The following is an 11,538-nucleotide window of genomic DNA, read 5'->3' as shown; positions in this document are numbered from 1 at the left end:
TTTGGTCCGGTGTGGAGTTAACTAAGGAATATAAAACGCAGTCATCTGCAAATAGTTTAACTCTAACTTCAGAATCAACCACATTAATTATGTCATTTACGTAAACTAAAAATAGGATAGGCCCCAGAACTGATCCTTGCGGAACACTAGATGAAACCGGAAGTTCATCAGAGTACTCATCGTTAACACGAACATATTGAAATCTATCTTCTAAGTAGGCTCTGATAAGGTCAATAATATTAGGATTGATTCCGGCAGTGTAAAGCTTTTGTATGAGTTTAGTGTGCGGAACCTTATCAAAGGCTTTGGCGAAGTCAAGAAAAACAGCGTCTATTTGTTGTTTGTTATTAACTGCAATAAAAAAATCATGGCAAGTGGATATCAGTTGTGAGACCGTAGATAAACCACGCTAAATCCATGCTGCTCATCACATAAAAAATGGGTCGATTCCAAAAATTCTGTCAGAGCTCGGCAGATCACATGCTCGAACATTTTGCAGCTGGTCGAGATCAAAGATATTGGGCGATAATTAGATACGCGAGATGGGTCACTGCCTTTAAAAACAGGTACGACACGTGCGGTTTTCCATTCCGATGGGACTGCGCACGGAGACAGACAAGGATTGAAAATAATATGTAAGTAATGTGATAACCATTCTGCGTAACGGCGGAGAAAAGCTGGAGGGATGTTATCAGGCCCGCTAGACTTTTTTTACGGATTGTGTGGCAGAGGTCGTGACGTCACATCACAGTCAACCAATGAGAGTGAGGCATCAAGTCGGACACGGAGAACAGAGGGGTGGGCGGGATGACAGACGCGCAGAAGGCAGACCATGCGAAAAGTTTCCCCTGCTCTTTTTTTTTGTTTGCGAGTCAAGTCTTGCGACAGAGTGAATGATGTGGCTCTCGGGGTAGGGGTGCACCGATGGAGCGCTTCTAAAAAGAAACAAAATAAAGGCGGAGGTTCGCTTTGGACGGGTGCGTACCGTAAAGATGTTTGTGGAGTTTCGGTTGAGGGCTGCGTCAGGGGTAGGAAATTTGCCATATATACCAATGTCCGATTATTCTTTACTCTCGTGCAAGCTTAAGTTGAATGAACACAGAATTATGTCACTTATAGCGCTAGTTCGTGTCGAAACGAAACATTGTGTCTTCCGATACAGATCGTTGCCAGAATGACATATTTCTCTTCTTGTGCGGAAGCACTAATCCGATGGGTATCAACCCCCAAGCAAAATTGTCGGTTGTCTGTTCCCTTGTCTGTTCACAGCAGGCCTAGCGCAAGCGCTCCGTCCCGCGGCACTGCCATCACTTCGTCGTCTTCTACGTAGCCCAAATCCATGCTTTCGCTCCGATTCGAATGTAGTAAACATTCTCTGTAGTCTTTCCTTTTGCTAGAAGTGCTAATCACGTCGCCTATTGTTTATGGTATTGATCCACCTCCACAGCCCCTGAATGCTCTTCGCCCTCTCCTTCCAGGGCCGCTTCCTGCACATCTGCCCGCAGCCCGTGTCACGGACGCCGTCGGCACCGCCTTGGTCACAACGGACCGGAAACCCGTCTCGGAGGAGAACGAAATCCATGGAAGGTTGGACTGTGTCTCCGAATGAAAAGATCCACATGGGAATGGCTGCACTTTTTTAATGCTTCAGCCGCTCCAGTTTTTTTTTTGTTTTTCTGCAGTTGTTACTAGTATTGTAACCATCTTTTTATTTGCGCAATACAAGTTTTCGGAACTTTTTCTTTTCTTTCAAGCTTTAAGGCATCCTGTTTCTTGTTGACGTGCACTGTTATTCCTTTGCCATTGGAGTACATGTACAGATACTATTTTTGATAATGCTTCTGTCGTTACTGGCAAACCTGTTATTGGGCTCCAAAGGTGGATTGCGGTGAATCAGTTATCATATGATGTGTGCATGCTACGGCTGTAATGCGATTTTAAATTTTCTGAGTCGAACTTTTTAATAAATATTTGTACCTGGTGTGCTGTATCCATTTGGACTTCACGAAGAAGACGCGTTATCCTCTCGCCGAGCAAAGAAGTGACGGTGGGAGGCAGAGCTTTCCGACCCCACCAACTGCGGAACTGCGATTCAAAACTATGCTATCCCAGGTGGCCACTTCGTGGAGGTTACCAGATGGTAGCGCCACCTATGAACGAGAGAACCAACTATCGGTGGTGGCCTATAACTTTTTGTTTAATGTGTTGTTACTTATTAAATTCTAGAGGCCCGTGTACTGTGCGATGTCAGTGCACGTTAAAGAACCCCAGGTGGTCGAAATTTCCGGAGCCCTCCACTACGGCGTCTCTCATAGCCTTAGTCGCTTTGGGACGTTAAACCCCATAAACCAAACCTTTTAATCCTGTAGGCCCCTTTACGAGGCCTTATAGCAGGTGGGCAAACACAATTTGTACGCTCAGTGCGACGCTACAACGAGACAAGCAGCATAAAACGTAATCACATGGCGGCAATAACAGACACATCATCAGAGCAGAGTTACAAATAAACGGTTATACCAACAGAGGGGCAGACATTTATTCATTTATTCAAGATATACCTTACAAGGCCCAGAAGGGCATCGAGTAAGGGGGGCAAAATGACGGATAAAGTACGATAGGAACAATTAGTTAAATACCGCGTGCCATACAAGCAGTGGCGGTCTCAGAGATTAGTTTTAGGGGGGGGGGGGGGGGGGGGCGGAAGGACTTCTGTATGCAAGAAAAGAAGAAAATGGGGAAAAAATTTTATTTACATTTTTTTGTACAACGATTTTTGTGCGTTTTTTGTTTGAAAAATAAATGGCGGACGATATGGATGTTATATCATAACTCCTGCCTTGAATGTTAACGGTCACGTGAGCAATATTCAATTCGATGAAAGGGGAAAACAAGTTGTCGGAAAAGATATTCGGCCATGGTGGGACCAGCAAGGTCAAAGCAGCTGTCCGGTCATTTCGCGAGCCCGGTTGGCGGCCTTCATTACTCAGTTCGGGGAAGTCCGCTTTCCCCGACAAAGGACCTCCCTTCCAGCCAATGGCGTCGGCCGATTCTCATGCACCTGCTAGCCTGGCAATGCAGGGAGCTACGCGAATACGCAGGAAGTGGTACAACTCCTACCATGGAGGGAGGGTACTGTTAACATTTATCTGCCACTGCATGCATTGCCACTCTAGTATGAGCATGAAAGTCTGCCGACGCTATTGGCTGGAAGGAATGCTTTAACGGCGAAAAGTCGCTTCGTCCTTGAGTTTGATCTGACTACAGAAAAATCCTTTTGCATGTGTGAAGTTTCAGCTTAGACTAAACAAAAGCATCAAAGTAACCATCAAGAGTAAATCCAACTGATTTTTTAAAATTGTTTGATACACTCTACGAAAAAAACTGACCCAGGCGGGAGCAAAAACAACTATAAGAATTGTTTGATTCTCGCCCATCAGCTTGGCCCATCAGCTTGAACTATAAGAACGTGGGTGGCGCTGATGAACACTCCCGAGGTTAGATTATTTGTAAACATAAATACCCCCGAAAGCAGAAGATTTGACAGCCGTCGCCGTAGCTCAGCGGTAGAGCACCGGACGCGCAATTCGGAGGTCGTGGGTTCGGATCCCACCGGAGGCATGTGGTTGTTTTTTCTTCTGCTTTTCTAATCAATTAGCTTTAAGCGATAACATATTCAGTAGTATTATAAATTGTTCAACATCACAAAATAAATAAATTAATTAAAAAAATCCACTCTGCCCCTTGGTTTCTGTGGCTGTTGGCTTCTCTCATATTCATATTTTTAACGAGCCCCTCATTCCCCTTCCCTTGTTTACTTAATAGTCCTCAGAATACCGTTAGTCCTACACTTGCACACGGCACTCTTCTTGCCACAAATGCTCGCCGTGCGCGAACTCAACGGACTAACTGCTCAGAAAGGGACTACCGGAATTACAGTATGGCAGAATCGCTGCATAGCAGCACGCGAAAATCGCGCGAGGAGACCTCGACTGCAGTAGTATTTGATTTTTGAAGCGCAGGATGTCGTCGAAGGCCAGTGAGAGCCCCGTCATATCCCGTGACGAGGCGGACAGAGTGTTTTGCGTGAGAAAAAGGCAGGCGGAAACGGCCGGCAGCTGTGCAACTGCATAATCAAGTACTACGAGCACCAATACGTGTCGAATGTGAGTTGTAAAGGAAGCATGTGCTCGCAGCTTCATTTTGTTGCCATTTGTTTACGAGCTTACGGGATGCTGTGTAAATATCGGCGACGCTTAGCGAATCTTGAATAAGCAGCGCGAACGAAGACAAGCACAAAAGACAAGGAAACGGACGACACAGCGCTGACTAAGAACTGAGGGTTTATTGCTAATCATAAAAGTATAAATACATAGATATCGGCAGTGTGGAAAGATATACAAAGTGCAAAAAAACCATAAATGTGACAACAGCAACCGAAGCATGCTAGAAATCAGCAGAGATTATCAGCCCCCAGGAGTGACAGCTGATTTCTAGCGTGCTGATTTCTAGCAGAGATGGAGGGATCGGCCGAAAAGCCGCGAGGATCCTCTTCGAACAAAAACAACACAGACATGGGTCAACCAACACAAACATTCAACACACCGTCATTTGGGTCCCTGACACTGGGGTCGAGGGAAATCTCATGGCAGACACTGTTGTCCGAGGGTTCACGAACCGAAGGGCGGGTTTGCCGGTGGAACCCTTCAGCACGCCAGAATCTTACGGGGAGGCAATGAAGGCGCTGTTGGGAGCGCGCAAGAAGTACTCGGCTCCGGCGGATATCCTCAACAGACAGCAGGCCACCACGCTCAGACGACTACAAACAGACACCTACCCAGGCAGAGCCATGTATCATAACATGTGGCCGAACAGATACGCGAAAGAGTGCGTGTGGTGTGGGGGCTACGCCACAACGTACCACGGCACCTGGTTCTGTGAAAAAAGCCCTTTATTACCAAAGATAAATAGCCATAGTGTAGAGCAGTGGGAGGCCCTCCTGACTGACTCCGACCCGAGCACACAGCTTATGCTGGTGACGAGGGCCAAGGCAGCGGCGGAGGCCAACGGGATCCTGGAATAGGGAAGACCGACCACTGGAGCTCCACAAATATCTATCCCCCACCACCTACTCCATAACTCTTCCTTTTGCAGAAATAAATGTTTTTACTACTACTACTATGCGGAAGAACATCCCGTTCCTCTCGCTCGTAACGGCCCCCACAGCTGTCACTGTGACAACTTCGCGAAATACTTGCGCAGACCTCGCCTTTGAGAACCAGGGATTGGTGCAGCAAGTCGAGCATATACCCTTCTATTTCTCCGTCCACAAAGCTTCCTTGATGACAATCAAGTGCTGTTAGTGGAGTGTTTCTTGATGAAGGAATATGTGTGAAAAGTAACAAGTTGTCTGTAATTGGACATACATGCCTTGCTGGAATTTTTTGCCTTAGTCTATCGAAAAGCTGACGAGCTGCGCTCAAATTTCGCATTAGAAAGTAACGTAATCGTCGGCAATTTCTTTCGCAAAGTTAACTGCACGCTACGCCCACGGGTAGAAAATGACGCACGTAGTACCTCGGTCGTATATTTGCAAAGATAGCAGAATGCCACGCGGGCCGCCTACGGTTCCAACGGGTACCGCCAGGAGAATTTCAGTGGCGCCCCTATCGGCGGTGCGCGCGGCGTATAGACCGTTTACAGCACGCAGTTCTTCCGTTTGAGACCAGATGGAGCCACACGTGCGCTCGGAACACGGTACCATTACTGGCCTTGTAAGTCGCCGGCGTGTACGTTTGTTTCAACGCAGCAGTGGAAATTTCGCGGGTGGTGGCCGAATGTGTTCTTTCTACGATGTTAAAAGGTAGAGGAAACTCGCGCTGTGTTGTGGATGGTGCGGGAAGTGGCCGTTTGCAAGATTCACGGAACCGAACTGGAGAAGTAGGTAAAGCCAATGTTCGCTCCCATTCGACACGCACCCTTTCCGAACTGGCGAACGCAACAAACACGTTCGCCAGCGCTAGATAGCTAATAAAAAAAGGTTTCGATCTTGGAAAATCTGCGAGGGTAAGTGCACAACACAGCCGCATGAAGAAGCTGTTCCGCCACCGAAACCATGACGGCGTGCTTTCAGTTGTTGTCCACTGTCCTGAGTCCCCATTGATCGTAAGTGATGGTGTGTGGCCATTAGTAAAAGGAGCGCCCGAAGCCGAATTAGGAACGAAAAAAAAAAAAGTCGACTTGCGCTCCTACATGCTGCTGCTGTTTATTGTGCACCGCACTGCCGTGCGAGCCGACAACGCTTACCGTCGGTCCGTGTATTACACGCCATCTTGGTGCTACTGTTCAATTTCGCTCCAAGTAGCGCGGTTTCCGTGGACTGTATTCGGATTACAGCATTTGGTTTACGGCTGCTCTGCTGAGCGGTTGTCACTTTCTCGCGGTCCATGCGCGACAGTCACTGAAAGTGACTTCGCACGCTCAGAGTGAAGCTGATTAATTACATCCAAAGAGACCACGGGCATTTCCATGTCCGCATATCGAGCGTCGAGCGTACCAAAATTTTTTATCTGAGGCTGACGTTATTGTGAAATTCGTCTAGCATGAACGCGTTGCCATGCACGCGCTATAACAATTATATCGCGGAATCCTTCGAAATGATTGCACGCCAGCTTGTGACGGCTGCTTGATGCATGGTACAGCTACCATGATAGTCAACCTTTGTGTGTCTATTTGGTTTTGTCGCCTTTCTATGTTTAACCAACCAGTAGGAAATATTTCAGGTTTCCTAAGCACTGTTAACAGGTTGTAAACAAATGCATACGATGTGCATGTGAGCGTTTTACAGCAGTGTCTGCACGCAGGTACACAATAGGACAACGACCTGTAAGGCCGCAGGAACATTCAACCTTGCCGTTTTATATAATCACAATAAAAAAAATGTCTGAGGCTTAACTTGGTTAAGCCTGGAGAATGCGAAGCATCATCGTGTCGCGTAATTTGGAGGCGCACAACCACAGCGACGGCGCGAGGTGGGCCCCCGTTTCTCCACTGTCGTGACGTCATCGTGTCACGTGGTGTGACGTCGTGTATCACGTGATTTGGAGGCGCACAACCACAGCGACGGCGCGAGGTGGGCTCCCGTTTCTCCACTGTCGTGACGTCATCGTGTCACGTGGTGTGACGTCATGTATCACGTGATTTGGAGGCGCACAACCACAGCGACGGCGCGAGGTGGGCCCCCGTTTCTGCACTGTCATGACGTCATCGTGTCACGTGGTGTGACGTCATGTATCACGTGATTTAAAGGCGCATAACCACGGTGAAGGGCTGAAGTGGTAGCTAAAGTAGTATGCTTCGCATAAAAACATTAAGCAGACACTTCAGCGCCTGCAAAGACAAGCATTCAGGCGATCTGTCCGTTGGCTCGAAGAGGCGGAGAGCTCAGCGGCTCTACGCGACATGATGCCCTATCGCGTTTTCACGCCTGAAGTGATCAAATTAGGGTTCTGACATGTCCTTCAAAGCTTTGGCCAAACCATAGTGTCGTATTTCCTCTCCTCTAAAACCTTATCAGCCGAAACACTGCGTGTCGGAACCGAACCGTCCGACGCAGCAGCCTTCGCGACGAGGCGCGCGCCGAGCCGTCAGGAGGCGAGTAGTGGCGGCGTGATGGCAGCCCCCTGTAAAGGGGCTGTAAAGCGTCTATACTTCCGCGACCGGCGCCTCATCGTGCTGAACGACCAAATATGGCGGCCGCGATTACCCGCCAGTACTTTCCCCGTTCTGATGACATCAGCCAGTGATGAGCGCTGAAGAGGTTTCGTGAGAGACTAATCTCAGTCGCAGGAGGATTATGCTGCACCCCGTCGCAAGCGCGAGTGGGCATGTGCCTTCAGTTTTAACGCCGAAAAGAATTCTGGGGCTCTGGATTCAGCTTTTCGCCACTTCTTTGACCACGCTGCACATCTACAACCTAGGTAACAGCGAAGACCGCTCTCGTCTATAAATGCCTGCACCCTGTGTCTGTCGCCCTGTGTTTGGACACGTGTTAGGTAGAATGCATATCCTGTTGCGTACTGGCAGGAGGACTGTTCGTATGTTCTCAAAAGTACGTGCAAAAAAAATGGCGGGGACTTAGGTTAAGCCTGGTAGGTTGCGAAAGCAAAAGCATAGCGCCTCCAACTGAATAAACGCAGTGGCGCGTGGTCACGCGTGGCTACCGGCCGCCGCTGCGCGACGACTGAAAGCGGCTTCGGTATTTTTTTATATTTTGTTTTTGATGTTGTTGCGACTGAGAGAAAGAAAACATAATCCACGGCTGGTATGACGTCACAGTGGCAGTGGCGCCACAGGTGCGCAGCGCGGCGTAACTCCAGCCGGGCTATCTGAAGAAGCGAGTTGGTCGTCCATATTCACTCCGCTGAAGGTCAAACGTAACTGCGGTCGGGTCATGCGAAGGCTTGACAGTGCGAGTAGTACTGCTTTCGCAATAAAAGGGGCCGTAAAGAAACGGAATAAGTATATAGACGGAGAAGTCCAAGGCAGCCCTGATACAATGCATGGGCTTCTCCGGCTAGTAGGTTGACGTGCTTTCCTGTCGCAGCCACACGTTGGGCTTTGTGTGTGATTGCCCGGATCTTGGTTCCCATTCATATGGCAAATAACCGCTTCTTGTCGCTTCTGGTCTTCGTTGTAGCTTCGGACTCAGTGCACTGATTGCGTATGCACACCTGCTATAGGGCCTCGTAAAGGGGCCTACAGGATTAAAAGTAACTAAAAACACATTAAACAAAAAGGTATAGTGCACCACCGATAGCTGGCTCTTCTGGCCATAAGTGACGCTAACATCTCGTAGCCTCCACGAAGTGGCCAGAATTTCGAATCGCAGTACCGCAGTTGATGTGGTCGAAAAGCTCTGCCTCCCACCGTCATTTTTTTTTTTTGCTCTGGGAGACGATGAAGAGCTTTCTTCCAACAACTGCAGAAAGTGCAGATGGACACAGAATACCGTGTACAAAAGTTTATTCAGAAGTTCACCGCAGAAAAATTAAAATCGCATTGCAGCTGTAGTACACATCAGAAATGATTCACAGCAATCCACCATTGGAGCCCAATCGCAGCCTTTCCAGAAACAACCGAGGCTTTGTCAAAAATAGCATCTGTACATGTGCTCTAATGGCAAAGGTTTAACAACGCATGTCAGGAAAAAGGATGCCTTAAAGCTTGAATAGAAATTAAAGCTTCCCGACACTTGTTTTTTACAAATACAACATTGGGTACAATACCAGTAACAACAACAGAAAAACAAGAATCTGGAGCGGCTGAAGCATTAAATAATAGCAGCCGTTCCCATGTGGATCTTTTAATAGACTCTTTACAAAAGTTAGCGCCATCTAGTGAGAAAAACATGAACAGCGCACGGCGGCCATGTTTCGTTCAGTCCGTCCGCGCCGCCCGGAGTACTCGGAGGACAGTTCACTGTACCCGGAGAGTACGCGCCAACGTGAGCCTTCGTGGAACTCGTGCACGCACAGCGAGCTTAATTGGAATTCCCGCAAGTGATTGCGTCATTTGTTGGCATCACAACAGTCGGTGCTAGCACCAAGCTCCATTCGGAATGCCAGCATGTTGTTGCGTGCCTTTCTGCAGCCAGCGCAGCGTCGTAGACGCGCACGGAAACAAGGTGTGTATACGACCGCTCGTTTGCATTCTTGATCGGCTTTACAAGTGTCACTTGCAGCATGTCAGGCATTACGGCATGTACCTCTGACTGGGAGATAGCTCATAGAACGCGATCGCGATCACCTGAAACAGCGAGGTTGTTTTGCGTGCAATGGAGCCTTGTGAACTTTACGAAAGCTTGTGCTGAGATGGAAAATGACACTGGAGAAGGAGCAATACATGTGTAACGAACGCTAACGCTCGAATAGATCCGTTGGAGCCTTTTGTACGTGGATTGCATTCGCCATTCTCTATTTGACGTATTACAAGGGCATGATTACCGAAGCTAGTTTTCAAACCATTGTGTGAAATGGCCGTGCATTGTGCAGATGGAAAAATGGTTGCCTAGGGCGCCCAAGCTGCCTGTTTCGCGCTACAAAAGCGCCTGCCAAAGCCACGGCGTCCTGTAAAGCAGGAAAAGATGAGGCATCACACGTGTAGCGTCATGCTCACATCCAGCCCGTTTCAAAAGATGTTATCGCCTGATGACGCGTGCGAAGTCCGGTACGCGTCCAGAGCGCGCAGCTCAGGTTTCTAGTCTGTGCCTATGAATACTTGCCAGCGCGATCCACAAAATAACGAAGCTTGTGTTTCACTCCACTGGGTTTTCTCGAATCCCATGATGGTTTCTTAGTTGACAGCCACCCGAAAAGTCAGTTGGTTTTGTAAAGATAACGATTTGTTGTTTATTTCCTCTTTTAGTAGACATTTCAAGCTTTAACCTCATATGCAAGAGCTGAAATGGGCGGCCTCGGGAAAAGGGAACTGTGCTGAAATGATAAGGAATTTTAAAAATCAGCTATCACCGCGCCATGCCTGCTTCGCGCAAGAGTTCGTGTGATCAGATTTTCCAGTATTGCTATAAAGTATATATCCACAGCTATAATGTGGTGCTTGTTGACAAAACCTGTTTATTATTTGTGCAGGTCTCCTTCCATGGTTTCCCAAGCAACCCGGCTTTGAGAAAGAAGTGGATTATTGCAATACGCAGAGATGTGGGGAAAGACTTCACTATAACGCATCACATCTCGCCTCGGCTCTCAAAATATGCCTCTAGCCGTCGCTGGCAGAAACCGTCAGGGACAAAAGAAAGGTCCCTAGACCAGGAAAGGACTTCGCTTGACATTGAAAATCCGTTCCACGCACAGTACACTTGGCGACAACGTTACAAGCACGGACGCAACGGCGGGCACTGACGGACGGACACGGAGCGGACGGACGAAGCGATCCAAAGATGGCCGCCACCGCGGGGTCAGGCGAGGTCAGCGTGCCTGTCACTGTTGCCACACCTACTTTTGTAACCCCTCTATACAGTCCTACTCTCCACTATTTTCGTTTTCCTCCGAGACGGGTTTCCTGTCGGTTGCGTCCAAGGTGGTGCCGGCGGCGTCCTCGTGAGGCTCCGTTGTGACACGGGATGCGGGCAGGAAGCAGCGCTGGAAGGAGAGGGCGAAGAGCATTCAGGGGGCTGCGGAGGTGGATCAACGCCATAAGCTATAAGCGAGGTGATTAGTATGCTTCTGGAAAGAAGAGGTCGAGGACCTGTTGCGACCCGCATGCTGCTGCTCGTAGTAGTAGCATGTTTATTTGGCCGTATTATGTACAATATGCCCTCGAGGTGAGGCTAAAGGAGGTAGACCAAGCATGCCTCCTGACAAGGCCTACACCCCGATTAACACATCATGGAAAAGGTGGCCGAATAGACAAAAGAAAAAAAGAACAATGAGCAAAAATTATCGCAATAGAAAACAGTGAATGATAGACAATAATAAATACCAATTAAGAGTAAGCAAAACATTTCATAATACGCACATTCGG

The 11,538-nt window shown here is 48.3% G+C and overlaps 1 non-coding gene across 1 annotated transcript; it reads left to right on the top strand.

The window, feature by feature from the left end:
• The first annotated feature begins 3,546 nt into the window (after positions 1 to 3,546).
• On the top strand, positions 3,547 to 3,618 carry TRNAA-CGC (transfer RNA alanine (anticodon CGC)). The gene has a single exon. It is a non-coding gene; the product is annotated as a tRNA-Ala (tRNA).
• The last annotated feature ends 7,920 nt before the right edge of the window (positions 3,619 to 11,538 follow it).

The sequence above is a fragment of the Amblyomma mixtum genome, chromosome 3 (assembly GCF_055824585.1).
Source record: "Amblyomma mixtum isolate Tamu chromosome 3, ASM5582458v1, whole genome shotgun sequence".
Classification (NCBI taxonomy): Eukaryota; Metazoa; Arthropoda; class Arachnida; order Ixodida; family Ixodidae; genus Amblyomma; species Amblyomma mixtum.
The sequence above is the reverse complement of the archived record's forward strand: the minus strand, read 5'-3'. Positions and strand labels throughout refer to the sequence as shown.